This window comes from Pangasianodon hypophthalmus, chromosome 5 (genome assembly GCF_027358585.1).
Source record: "Pangasianodon hypophthalmus isolate fPanHyp1 chromosome 5, fPanHyp1.pri, whole genome shotgun sequence".
NCBI lineage: Eukaryota > Metazoa > Chordata > Actinopteri > Siluriformes > Pangasiidae > Pangasianodon > Pangasianodon hypophthalmus.
This window is the reverse complement of record NC_069714.1, coordinates 26,600,179-26,615,201: the sequence shown is the minus strand read 5'-3', so window position 1 is coordinate 26,615,201 and position 15,023 is coordinate 26,600,179. Positions and strand designations below refer to the sequence as shown.

Below are 15,023 nucleotides of genomic sequence, written 5' to 3'. Positions count from 1 at the left end.
AACTTGAATCAGTGTTATTATAATACGGCATCATTGGGTGTTTTTGCAGAGCAGTTTCGAAGAACAGCTACTGAAAAAAAGAGCAGTACCACCTGTAATAACCTGACATTTTGCAAAAAGAATAAGTGTCAGTCTATGTTAATGCTAAAAAAGGTGTTTGAGATAAGGCCTGCACTTTCACAAACACACAAACCACCGAAGCAGCAGCAGGCAAATTAGAAAAGCTGCTGCTGATGTTATCAACTGTGACACAGCGGCTCGAAATGTCACCATGGTGGCCACTTAATGTTGCATGTATTTTTTTATATATATTATAAATCAAGTAAAACCTGTCATTCGTGGTGTTAATTTTATTGCGGCAAGAAACATTTCATTTATTGGGAAAACTGATTTATAAAATTTTCACAGCATGATTACAATATCAAACTGTAGTGGATTCAATCAAAATTTAAGAGATTGATAGATGTTTGTTAAGAAAAAAACACAACTGAATATATAAAATTAGTACTCACTCACTTTTTCTGCAACAAACTGCATATCCTGAATGAACGCAGGACACATCCTGTCCTAAAGCACGCCAATATCACGATTCTGATCTTTCTCTTATTCATGGAAACACATGTTTCTAGTGAGAGATGTTCAGTTTCTAAAGTGTGATGATGGCATGACCAGATCTCTGATATCAGTAACTTATTGGAATTGGGACATCCCACATTTCTACTAAAGACAGACCTTTAATGATTGTGTTTTCAGAGCAACACTCCAAGAGTTTTAATCCAGAGTCAGGATTCAATATGTCATTATGCTAATAAATAAAAATAAAACAAATAAAACCCATCCTCATAATTAATTAATTCAAGGTTGCTTTATTTAAATATAGCAACCAGTCTGCTGGCCCGTAAGCAGGTTGTTTGCTGTATTTGTCATGTTTCCTGTGGTGTGTATCACGCTGTGTGCGTGTGTGTGTCACCGGGACCTGTCATCTGTCTCTGCTCTGTTCCCGCGGAGTTTGGCCTAAGATTAATGAAGCAGAGAAAAGTAAGCCGAGCACAAACGCAAGCCTCCTGTGCATTTTACAGCACGGTTTTCCCGAAACAGATCAAAGCTATTTGCGGACTAAATTATGCTGAGGCTGGGGATTCTCTCTGTTCAGACAAAACCTTATCTCAGCTCAACAATCTATCAGCCTTCATACTGTACAGCTGTCAGGGGAAAAACGCTCCATAAAACCCACTGTTCCTCTGTCTCATGGCACTTAGCTGCTCTATTAACTGATTTCTTTTTAGTGTGGGAAAACTGTGTATATGCTTTCTACATTTGGCCAACAGCTTTATGCAAGTGAGCCACAATCCAATCCAACCACAGTGCTGAGGGTTAAAGATCCTGCGCAGGGGCCCTACAGTGGCTGTATATTTCACAGCTTAAACTCACAACCTTCTGGTTATTAGCACAGAAGCCTAACGGTAACTGCAATGTTAACTGCAATGACACTAAGCTTGAAACTCAAAATCCAAACAAATAAAGCTGTAATATTTGACAATACTGTGTACTGTCAAATATTGTCTTTAACCTTATACTTTTGGTGACAACAGCCTGAGAAGGACAGTCCAGATTTGTCTATTCTTTGATGCAGATTCAAGAGGGTCCTGGGTCTGCCCCAGGGTCTCTGTCAAGCAGGATGTGCCTGATATAGCACCAGTGGAAGCTGACCAGGGGGCATCCTTGCAAGGTGCCTGAACCACCTCGAATCGATCCTCTCGATTTATAGGAGCAGCGGCTCTACTCCAAGACTCTCCCAGACTGTCAAGCAACCCAACCTATCAAAGAGAGTAAAGTCAGGAACCCTGTGGAGGAACCTCATTTACACCATCTGTACTTGCGACCTTATTCTTCCGGGCAGTACCATAGCTTGTGACAATAGCTGAGGATAGGGTAAAAACAGATGTCCGGTGGCCGATAAAGAGAGCTTCATCTGCAAACTGAGCAGACAGACCAGTACAGTGACTGTTACACTGCTACTGCTGACCTGATTCCACATCAATTCCCTGATTTCTCATGACTCCAAGGTACATAAATTCCTCTATCAAGGCAAGGTCTCCCTCCTCACCTGAAGGGAACATCCCACACCTTTCCAAGAGAGAACCATGGCCTTGGAGGAGCTCATTTTCTACTCTAAGGATCTCCCATATTGTCAAGTATCTCTTCCAATCATAGAGATTACGCCCAGCAACCCTGTGAAGGAATCTCATTTCTTTCAACTGTAGTTGCAACTTTATTCTATCACAGTTTCTGACCATACATCAGGATAGAGACCTAGATTGGCCAGAGAGCCCGGGACAGTGACTGTAACACTGCCACAGATGACCCAATCCGCTGATCCAAGTCCTAATGAACAAGACCCCAAAGTACTTAAATTCCTCTACCAGGGACAAGGTCTGTATACTTAACTGGAGGAGGTATCCCACACTCCTTTTCAAGAGAGATCCACCGCCTTGGACCTTTAGGTGCTGATCTTCTAGTCCAAGGCTCTCCCATGTTGTCAAGCATCTCTACCTATGACAGGGCGTAATTTAGCAAGCAGATTTATTTTTTATTCATAGTTGCCCAGCAGACAAGTAGGTTCAAAACCTGAGAAAGAAGAAAAATCCTACTCTGTGACTTACTACCTTTCGCAAAAGAAAAAAAAGTTTTCATTTGTTATGTAGCCAAGTTTAAATGCAATGCGTGCAACACCGTGGTGCAACACTGTAACCTTATATAACTAGGGACTCATTCCACATCCCACCACCTGCTGCACTACACACACTAGCTGAGGCTCAATCTTGAAGAATGTTTTAACTAGTCAGATTAATTAGCATGCACAGATCAGAATCAGGACCATGCAAGTATGTGGAAACTGATGAAATTGAGCAAAATGAAGTGCAGCGCAAAGACATCATATAACACTAAGTGGATTCACAGTTAAACATAGAGAAAATAAAGATGCTAGACGCTAGTTTTGCAAAACTCAAATAATTATATATGTGATACACGGAGAGAACAGAACGTCTAGTAGCCGAACCTTGCTTACTGACTTTTAGTTAAGGGTGCAAATATGAAGTGCTACATTAGAAAAGAGAATTAAAATAAAAGAGATTAAATTGAGATTGAACTGTTTCTTACTCTTAGTCTGTATTAATGGACTTAACAAGGTGTCATGACAGGATAAGATCACATCTAAAAACTCAAAGAACTCAGGAGTGTGTGGTAAGAGGAGGATGAAATAAAATAGAAAATACATGGTTTAACTGCAGATTGATGTTTTATGCAGATTGTTCTATATGGCCACCATGTTCTTTTCCCTTTCCCTCCAAAGAGGAGTCCCAGTACTGTCAGAAAGAGTGCTGGAAGAGTGATTCATTACCCTGCTTTCTCTCTCTCGCTCGCTCTCTCTCTCTCTCGCTCTCTCTCTCTCTCGCTCTCTCTCTCTCTCTTTCCCCTTTCTCGCAGCGTTCTCTCCCTCGTGCTAATTACTCGAACTAGCTGACCTTCCACATATCCTACTTTCCCATCTCAGGTTATCGCGTGTTAAGCTCCAGAGACGTTTGAGACATGGAGGCAATTTATTTCTGCCCCGTTCCCCAGCAGCCACCTCGCACTCCTCCACCGGGTAAAACATACGGGAGGTCCTCCGAGTGAAGGAGGTGTGTGTACCCGAGTGTGAGAATGAGAGTGTGTGTGTGTGTGTGTGTGTGTGTGTGTGTGTGTGTGTGTGTGTGTGTTAAGGATGAAACTAATGGCTATTCTGTGAATTGTTGCTCTGACTTACCAGTAAGAAAAGAGAAAGAAAACAAATTCTCAACTTTACAGTGATGGATGAGCTAAAAATGAAATGTACACACATTACTCCTGCTACTTTAAATTGTGCACTGGAGCTACAAGGCTAATGTTGCTAATAATTTAGGGACGCTTATAGCCTTCAGTTTAGCAACCTATCATTTGTAGGTTGTCAAATTTGCCTCAACATTTTGATGCTGATTTTATTTCCAAAGAGCAAGAGAACGACAAATAAAGATGATGAGAACAAGTTGGTGGAACAAGATGAAGAAACCTCTGAGCTTATAGAGATAAAAATAAACTAGAAAAAGCCATATTAAGCACATTTTCACAAGGAGCTGTGAGTGTGTCATAACATCACAATGCCTGAAAAACAATGCCTTTATAATGCCTATATATCTGTGAAAAGAACCGCCACTGTGATATTTCCACACAGAGTCACGGATAATAAATTATCTTTTCTAAAAATACAAGATCATAATAACATTACAGGTACAATGCTCAAGCAGAACCTCCGCCTAAAGCCATAGATCACTTTCCCCCACAGCCGAGAGGGTTATAAATCACCACGGACAGAATGAGACCAATAACCGCTCACCTGCACCACCATGGCGCAGCTTTTTATGGGAGAGAAAAAACTGTACTGCCTGTCAGAAAATGCCCTTTACTGAAATTCTGCAGCGAGACACGGCACCTAAACTGCAAAGACAAACAGGACACTTTGGATTATCACTCAGTTTTCTGTAGAGGAATCAAATATGACACACTGTTGCTTTCAGTCCCACTTAACAATACACACATCCTGTCCTCACTCAAAGACACGCCCATCTCTCCATCTGTCCCACTCAAAGACACGCCCATCTGTTCCACCCAAAGACACACACGTTGGGTCCCACTCAAAGACACGCCCACCTCTCCATCTATCCGACTCAAAGACAGACCCATCTGACACACAAAGACACGCCCACCTTTCCCATTAAAAGAGACACCTATCTGTCCCACTCAAAGACACGCCAATCTGTCCCACTCAGACACACACATTGGTCCCCACTCCAAGACACGCCCATGTCTCCATCTATCCCACTCAAAGACCCGCCTATCTGACTCATGCAAAGACATGCCCATCTGTCCCATTCAAAGACACACCCACCTCTCCATCTGTCCCACTCAAAGACACTCCCACCTCTCTATGTGTCCCACTCAAAGACACGCCCACCTCTCCATCTATTCCACTCAAAGACACACCCATCTGACTCACACAAAGACACGCCCATCTGTCCCATTCAAAGACACACCCATCTGTCCCACTCAATGACACACACATTGGTCTCCACTCCAAGACACGCCCATCTCTCCATCTGTCCCACTCAATGACACACACATTGGTCTCCACTCCAAGACACGCCCATCTCTCCATCTGTCCCACTCAATGACACACACATTGGTCTCCACTCCAAGACACGCCCATCTCTCCATCTGTCCCACTCAATGACACACACATTGGTCCCCACTCAAAGACACACCCATCTCTCCATCTGTCCCACTCAATGACACACACACTGGTCCCCACTCCGAGACACGCCCACCTCAACATCTATCCTCACTCAAAGACACGCCCACCTCTCCATCTATCCCACTCAAAGACAGACCCATCTGACACACAAAGACACGCCCACCTTTCCCATTAAAAGAGACACCTATCTGTCCCACTCAAAGACACGCCAATCTGTCCCACTCAAAGACACACACATTGGTCCCCACTCCAAGACACGCCCATGTCTCCATCTATCCCACTCAAAGACCCGCCTATCTGACTCATGCAAAGACATGCCCATCTGTCCCATTCAAAGACACACCCACCTCTCCATCTGTCCCACTCAAAGACACTCCCACCTCTCTATGTGTCCCACTCAAAGACACGCCCACCTCTCCATCTATTCCACTCAAAGACACACCCATCTGACTCACACAAAGACACGCCCATCTGTCCCATTCAAAGACACACCCATCTCTCCATCTGTCCCACTCAAAGACACCCATCTGTTTCATGCAAAGACACACCCTACTGTCCCACTCAAAGATACTCCCACCTGTTTCACTCAAAGACACACCCATCTGTCCCATTCAAAGACACACCCATCTCTCCATCTGTCCCACTCAAAGACACCCATCTGTTTCATGCAAAGACACACCCTACTGTCCCACTCAAAGATACTCCCACCTGTTTCACTCAAAGACACACCCATCTGTCCCAACCATCTGTCTCAAAGGCATGCCCATCTATCCCACTCAATGACACACCCATCTGTCCCACTCAAAGACATACTTTCATTAAAAAAAAAAATACATTAATTAAAAAAAAAAAACACCCATCTGTCTCATTCAAAGGCACATCCATCCATCCCACTCAATGACTCCCCCATATGTCCCTGCTACTTTTTTTATACACCTGCATTTCTTTTTTTTTTTTTATTTAATATGTTCAGTGTTAATAAGGGCAAATTGTTATGTGGCAAACTTGGATAATAAGATGAATTCATAAATCAACTGATATCAAAGTATTTTGCTACAATATTGCAATCTTTTCTTTTCCACGCCTTTCTGCTCAGAATTTGTACTCAATGCTGACATTTGACCCTGCAGGGATCAGACAGGCCGTGTCTTAGTCCACTTTGAAGTTGTTTGCCGAGTTGTGAATGCACAAAGATTAAACTGAAGAGTGAGTTAAAATCAATACTTGACCTGCCGTTAGAGGACAGCTGTGAAATTGAAAGGTCTTTTGAGCAGCCATGAGTAAATGATGAAGGAGGGGACAGAGTCAGACATGTGTTCAAACTCAGATTAGCACTCTTCCTCCTTAAAGAAACGTACATATTATCAGATTCTGAAAGACTGAGCAACAAACAGGACTCAATTCATCTGTGTAGATTATTAGAGCAAATTAAAAAATTGGTTAACATGCACTGTAGATTATACACCAACATCTGGGGATCACATTCATAAGTTTTTCCTGAACTCAAAGTAAACAACAAACTGGAGGAAAAGAAAAAAAAAAAAAAAAAAAAAAAAAAAACATGGGGGTTTGCATGATTGGTTCAAAGCTTTAGTAACTGTAACCCAGCCAGAAAGGCAGTGTGTTAAACCTACCCAATTTTCTTTACAAAAAAGTGAGAAAAGCTTTAGACTTTGTAAAGAATAAAACACTTGGGAGTTAAATGCTAAATGCTGTTGTGGGAAAACAATCAACAAAGTTACTGTGACCATCCCGAAGTTAATTGTTTTTCTATTAACCACATTTTATTGTACTTATACCATAGCAATTTGTCAAGGATTAAACATTTCATTAAATAAGGAACAACATGTTTTACTTTTTATCCGTGTATAGTTATATTTAATGTTATTCCCTCACCAGCCTCTCTTTTTCCCTCCCTTGGAGTTAAGACAAAAAAAAAAAAAACGCCGCTTGTCATGTTACCAAGAAATTGTAAAACACAAACTCCTCTGTCGTGAAGACGTTCTTATGCTCTGAATGTTACGAAGCACTGAAACTGGAGACTCCTTCCAAAAATGTTACAAAAACATCTTACAGAATCTTTACCATATCAACGGTTAGTGAATTTTTTTATCCGTATATATTTACATGTATATGTGTATGAGCTGTTACTATAGAAACAATAACGTATTAGAATAAAGCATTAATATAAACTCTCAAAGTTGCTTCTGACCAATCCGAATCGTGAATTCGATATAAGCTATTTATCCATGAGTTTGAATACAGCAAATTCTTTATTATCATTTTTCTATGTTCAAAATTAATTTTATGTAGCAATTACTCAGTCAAGCTAACTAGCTACGAATTTATTTTGACCTGCTAGCAACTATTAGTGCTATTAGTAATTAGCACATTAACTGGATTTATTGGGTTTATTAATAACCTTTAAGTAATTACATAAATGTTAGGCAAGCACTGCACTAGTAGTTTGTTAGCAAGCTATGACTTTGCTCAGTTTTCGAAATATTGCATGTAAATCTCCAAGGAAATCATCAGTTTTCAGCTACACACTCTCTCACTTCCCTTGTATCATTTTTAGGGCATGAAGGGAATCAAGGTCATGGCAAGGTCGTGTTAAACGGGACTGGAAGAAAGGGGACGACTTTGCGTGTTTGGCTCGTGATAATTTGATATAATTTTTAGTTCCCCTTCCAAATATTCACCATTGCAGTAGATGGGACCTCCATGAACCTTCTTCTGTTGCTGATTTTTCAAATTCACCTAAAACCTCCTAAATATTTGGATGAAAACACACCATATCACCAGAGAGCGATGGGATGCTCATAGCTACTTTTACAACAGGACCATTAATTTAATCTTGTATGGCAGTTGAGTGTTGATGAGCATCATAACGGTGGGTTTATTTCAAGACTCTCTCTGCCACAAATCCACCGTTTAGCTCGCTTTAGTGCTTCCAATAAACCCGGCACTGTGTTTCATTGGCGTCGTATAAATCAGGCAGCGTATGAACACAACTTGGCCCAGTTTGCCTTGCCAAAAGCTGTAGAGCTGCAGCCAAACCCTCCATCAGCTTATTTACACACCGGACACCCGATAGCCTCTGTGGCACCGTCACACACCAGCGGCCTCCCACGGAACAGAATTAATCAGCGATGCAGCTCTTAAATCTCTGATTAACAGGCATTAGCGGATCCTGGCTCAGTCGTACGGCTGATACAAAACCACAAAGAGAAATGTTAGAGAAATCTGAGATGTCTGTTGTCATGAAGGAAATAATAAACGACACACGTTTCAGGCTCTGGATCATCCTGTGGTGTAGAAATGTGAAAAGTTTTGAAGATGAATGAAGGATATTAATTAAAAACACACAAATGGGGTTGAGCATTCAGACAACTACGGATTCAGAATAACATCACCGTTCCAAAACTTCACAAGCCTTTAACAAATTCTCCCTATATTTCAACAACAAATAAAAAATTTTTAGGTTTTTGAGAGCACTTTTAAGACAAATAATTCACACTAAGCAGCTGATACAAATATATCATTTATGACACTTAACTTAGATACTCAAAAAATACTCACTATATAAGAAAACCTTTTCACTTTGTGCTGTCGTGGTCTATTCACTAGCTTAAAGCCTGCTATTGATTAACACTCAGCAAAAAGGCCGTCAGTGGAAACGGGTACGTTAAACTTCAAATAAAAACCTTAAATCAATGACATAAATTATAATTTAACTTTGTTTCGAGAGGAATTCAGATGCTTGTAACTCCTGGAACAGTTGTATTGAACGAAATATGAGATGATGTACAAAAATGATACACTTTTGTGTCACCTATTTGCAATGCAAACTAAAAAAAAATTAAAGTTTTCATTTGACTCACTTTAGTATATACATTATCTCATGACTCATTTGAATCTTGTATTAAATAACACAAAAACACCATGGATTGGCTTTCCCATAGAATCTTAATAAATATTCAATAAGACTCAAACTATTTGTAATCAACTTATTTACAAATAAGTACAAAATAAAATTTAAAAAGTATAAAAAACTGTTAGCTTTTGTAAATTGCTGTTGTATAAGAGGATATGCTGTTATGTGGCCCACTACAAAGAAGTTACTCTAACCACCCTGAAGTTGATTATTTTCCTGCAACAATAAAAAGTTTTATCCGTTTATAGTTACATTTAATGTGATGAAATGACTACCGAACAATTTCCTGCTATCAGGCACATTATAACAGCTATAAACAGCTTTTTTTCTTCTATCTTAATCCATTTAATAAGAAAAAATAACAGCTTGTCTTGTTACTGAGAAACCAGGACGTTCTCTGCCCTGAACACTTTCCCTTGTTGAAAACTTAAAGTTACAGCTTCACCTCTGACTGTTACAAAGCACTGACACTGGAGACTCCTTCTATTAATGCTAAATAAACGCCTCCTCCGAGAAAACCTTACAACATCAACAATTACACGTTTTTGTAGACTGTCTGCCGTACAAGTCTGCGTGAATGAGCCTTTATTATAGAAATGATAACATATTAAAACAGACTCTTCAATATAAACCTGGGATTTGCCTTGCAGTCAGAACTAATGTCAGCGCTGCTGTTATACAAAGTGAATCAACACATTCTGACCAATCAAATTCAAGAATTTAACAACATGGTGGTATAGTAATAAAAACATTTATCTCTTAATTACTTTTGTTGCTTAAAATCAATACATTTAAAATAAATTCATCTCAAAAATAGCCTGGATGGCTGAGTGGTCTATAAAGCGTCTGACTGAATTTTCACTAGATTTTCCCACAATTCTCTGACACTATACTCTCCAAATAGAAGTGTGGGGCTGAAGCTCAGTAGCTCAGTCAGTTAAGGTCCTGTGCACTGACCCACAGCCTGTGAGTCAAATCCCAGCATAACCCAAGTAACACTCTTAACCTTCAACTACTTAGCCTTTGGATTAGCCTCAACTGTAAGACGCTTTGGATAAAAAAATAAGTGTGGAGTGAATAACTGCAAATTCACATAGTCAATGAAGTTAAAGAGGTAACAAGGTAAAAGTGGAGGCGCTACAACATTTCCTTTCAAAATTATACATTAATACATATATTAAACATTGCACAAGGATGCACAAGATTGATTAACTCGACTTTTTGTGCAACGTTTCATTTAATCTCTGAGTCCTTGAATCATTTGTTCAATCTGGTTGAGTGTGACTCATTCAGATGAGTCATTTTGTTCACGAACCACATTCTATAACTCTCCTTCATTCAACGAGTCCCGAGAATTACTTTTAAGACTTGGTGAGTGTTGGGGGTGTTTATATTCACTCATTTCCCCACTCAAGGACAGGGTGTTTGGTCATGTTCGCATCCTGGGTCCTCATATGATTCAGCGCATGGTTCATTCACTCATCATCAGTAAGCACTATATCCTGGTCAGGGTGGCGGTGAGTCCAGGGCCTATCCCGGGAATACTGGATGTGAGGTGTGAATACACCTTGGATGGGATGCCAGTCCATCTCAGGGCACCATGAACACATTCACACACTCTAACACCTATGTGCAATTCAGAGTCACCAACCCACCTACGACGAATCCACAATCCACAAATGACAGGAAACCAGAGAACCAGGACGAACATTCGTAGACAGTAATACGAGCACAAGATCAATCCCTGAGTCCAGAGCTTAATCCCGGGAATACTGGGAATATTCGTAGACAGTAACGCAAGCTGAGGTGGCAAGGCCTTGAAAAATTGTATTGTAGTACCCGTCCTTATGCATTAATATGATAGACGGTCACACACAAAAGAAAACTGCATGACTAAAGTCAACCTGACACATCTTAGAGAAAAAAAAAAAAAAGATTAATTATTGTGCATTTGAAACAACATAATATGGGTTTGTTTATAATTCTAACATTTTCCACATGAGTTTCGGAAGTGGCAGGTGGAAAATTATTCATTTAGCTCCCACAGTGGAAATGAAAAATCATTTCAGACCCTGACTACAGCTCTCGGAGCGGGAGACGCTGCTGCGTGAATGGATTTCCCTGAGAAAGCCAAGCGCCTAGGAGTTCTGCTTTGATGTATCGCATAAGGACGCAAATAATAAAATTACCCTGTTCATCGTTCTGCATAATAAACAAGCTGGTTTCAAACCTCTGTCAGCCATGCAGGAAATGTTGAGCTCGCCTCTGAGATTTCAGAACTTAAACATCAGGAGTGTGTGTTCACATCAGCGGCGTGCTCACTAGGCAGCAAGGAGATACGCAGTGTGTTAAACAGGAGAGATACAGTGCCGATGTGGAGGAGAGTCAAGGTCATTGTGAAGGTCACAGACTCTGAGGAAGCAAGTTTAGTCGAGTAATAGATACATTTCATCTTAAATAGATTTGAATTCCAGTTATGCCTTATTACAACTGTCCTAAGAAAAGAAGCATTCATACAAAAACCAATAAAGAACAAGTTACACAGTTTACACTGTAACAACCGATGATGCAAAAGCATGCAGTCATAAAGCTGCAATTTATGCATCTGTCAATCATCTACATTTAAATATGTATTAAAATATTTCAGTACTTTTTTGGAGTTTGATATAAACGCTGACAGATGTTCCAGTTTTCCTGTAGACTGGCTAGACAATAACACAAGTGCTGACTCTACAAGTGGTTCTTTAAAGAGGAATCAAATTCACAACAAAAGTGCTTTGAATTTTCTCTGAAAAACTTTCTCAGACACACTCACTCAATTTTCTCCACCTTGTTGTTGCCCAATTCAATAAAGCATCTGGAAAATGTAAAATATTACCAAGCAAGAGAAAAACACAGCAACTGCACATCACTTAAGAAATCCACGATAAACCAGATTTACGAAGCATGTTATTTCCAAATGGGCTACGGTGCGCTGTCTTGGTCATTCAGGGTGTACAGAATTGGTGTGTCCCTTATTCACTGATGTCCCATAACACCTGATTCCACCCTGGACTTATCGAATACTGTATAAAAATCCAGTTCAATAAAGTGTGGTATTTCACTTCCTCTTGTGGGAAAAGGTAAGTGGAGCAGCGGTAGCCTCAATGTGTCAATGTGCAAATGCAACCTTTATAACATTTATATAGACAAACACATTTAAATATTAATATCTGGCTCACTTGCTCTAGCTTTCGGAGGGATTTTGATTTAGGCTATGGCATTTGGGTCTCATCATCATACTCACTGTTGCCAACTTTAGGGACTGTCACTAGATTTGGTGCATTTGTGCAAGTCAACGTTCCCATGGACCAATCACTGATCACTATTCTTTCTATCGACCAATCACAAGTCACCATTGTTCCCAGTGACTAATCACCGATCACCATTGTTCCCAATTACCAATCACTGATCACCATTGTTCCCAATGACCAATCACAAGTCACCATTTTTTCCAACAACTAATCAACAGTCACTATTGTTCCCAATGACTAATCACCGATCTTCATTGTTTCCAATAACTGATCACTGATCTCAATTGTTCGCAATGACTGATCACTGATCATCATTGTTCCCAAAGACTAATCATTGATCACCGTTCTTCACAATGACTAATCACCGATTACCATTCTTCCCAATGACTAATCACCGATTACCATTCTTCCCAATGACTAATCACCGATTACCACTGTTCCCAATGACTAATCACCAACTGCCAATGTTCCCAACGACTAATCGCTGATCACCATTGTTTCCCAACGACCAATCACTGATGGCCACTGTTTGTTCCACCACCAGGTTTCTATGTTCTTCATTTGAAAATCTTTTCTTGGCAATATTTACAGTAAAAAGAAAAAAAAGAAAGTTTTTCTATCCATAACAGACTCCTTCATACCTATTTCCCAATTCCTCACTACCACTGTCTCTTCTAGTCTGCTTTCTTCATAGAAATTATATTTTGTAAACACGTAGTACTAGTATTGTAAGTACTAGTTAGTTTGTGGTGCCGTGACCAAAGCCGACTTCCTTTTATAAGCAATAAATCATAATCTAATATCTTCTACTCAGATGTAACTCTGTTCTATTCTGAGTGTTTTCAGAAAATCTTCATGCAACACTTTTCGATACAATCCAATACATAAGCAGATTAGTCTTGTGCGTCATAGGGCGACTTGAGAGACCTTTCTGAGCATGCAGTAGCTACTTTCTCCTGAAGAAGAAAAAGAGTTGGAGCACTGATCATGCTCTCTGCCTGAAACGACCTCCTTCTTCAGAAACTTTCTGTAATACTGGTGTCATCTGAAAACTCCACCTTTAAGTGCAGTTGCTCTGTGAATGTACAGCTACACTCCTGCAGACTGACACTCCGTGCCTTTTTATCCACTGCATTAGTCTGTGCACGTGCACTTTAAATGATAGCGCAGAAATGTGTTTGCTTTTAGTCTGTAAGAGGATGCTCTGATGAATGACCGTGAATTGCCGTCGCACGCGCTTCCCGGATACCCACTCAGCACAGGTGAGACACTTTTTTTTTTTCTCACTATTAACCACCGACCTGCCTAGATTATCATAAAGACCGCACGTGCAAGAGGAGCAGACGGTTTTCAACTTCATCATAAATATCCACCGACATGTACACACAGTCTACCTGTGCTTCATCCTGTGCACCTTTTACAGCTCGCGCCCCAAAAAGCCCGTCCATCAGCGCGTGCATCATTCAGCACGCCGCAATAAAACTACTCAAACCGGGTTTAACATTCCAAAATACAAAAAAGAAATAATTCTAATAATAACACTAATACAAGCTTCCAGCATTTCTCTTTAACTGGAAGCTGGAACAGCTACTGACCTTGTAGGAGAAGGTGCTGATTTTCCAGTAGTAAAGTTCAGCGCTGTGCTCCTGCAGCAGGTCGGACGGCACGCGGAAGCTTTCCTCAGCGATGTGTGACACGCGCGCTCGCGCGCTCTCTAGCCCGCGCCTTTAAGCGGCAGCGCGCCGCGTGCACGCGCCCGGCTCACTGGCAGCTAGCATGACTGACAGCGTTAGGCAATGCTAGTCAATTTTTTCTTTCTCTTTTTTTTTTCTTAATGTATACATTTTAGAACAATAAACTGTTTTTTTTTATATTGTGTTTAAGTTTAAATTGTATTCCTTGAGCTACCATATAGAATTTATTAGAGCTGGATGATACTGGACAGTAATATCAATATCATGAAAAATTACCTCAAGATCCACATATCCCTGCTGAAAAAAACAATAGAAACCCTCATAGAGTTTGTAATGGTTTTAATGGGAATTGTATTGGTTTTAATGGAAGCTGTAATGGTCCCTGTGGGTCTCTACTGGTAATTCATTGCCTTCTATTGGTGGCATGTTATGTCTAGTGGATACCATTAAGGACCTACATTCTTAATACGTCCTACTACATAACAGAAATCATTTGGTAATGGTTTTAATGCTTAACAGCTGATGGTTTGTAATGGTATTTGTAGTGGAAACTATTAGAATTTCTGTCATGGTTTGTATTGGGGTTTTTTTTTCAGCAGGGATGTGAGATACCACTGCTATCATCACAACTTTTATAAGACTGACACTAACATCATTGTTATTTGTTATTCGTAATTTTCCTCTCTTTTCCATGCTAAAAATGCTTTTTTCACTCATTCATTCATCTTAAGTAAACACTTCCCGGAGCCAAACCCGGGAACACTGGGCAC

General features: G+C 40.3%; 1 protein-coding gene across 2 annotated transcripts in view; it reads right to left on the bottom strand.

The window, feature by feature from the left end:
* znf385b (zinc finger protein 385B) overlaps positions 1-14,310 on the bottom strand; it is a 197,381-nt gene extending 183,071 nt beyond the window's left edge. Inside the window, exon 1 of one of the 2 annotated variants that reach the window (XM_026946824.3) lies at positions 14,155-14,310. The gene's annotated coding sequence lies outside the window, so the exon portion shown is untranslated. The remainder of the gene's footprint in view (positions 1-14,154) is intronic. The other variant, XM_026946809.3, reaches the window with a different exon arrangement.
* Between the last annotated feature and the right edge of the window lie 713 nt (positions 14,311-15,023).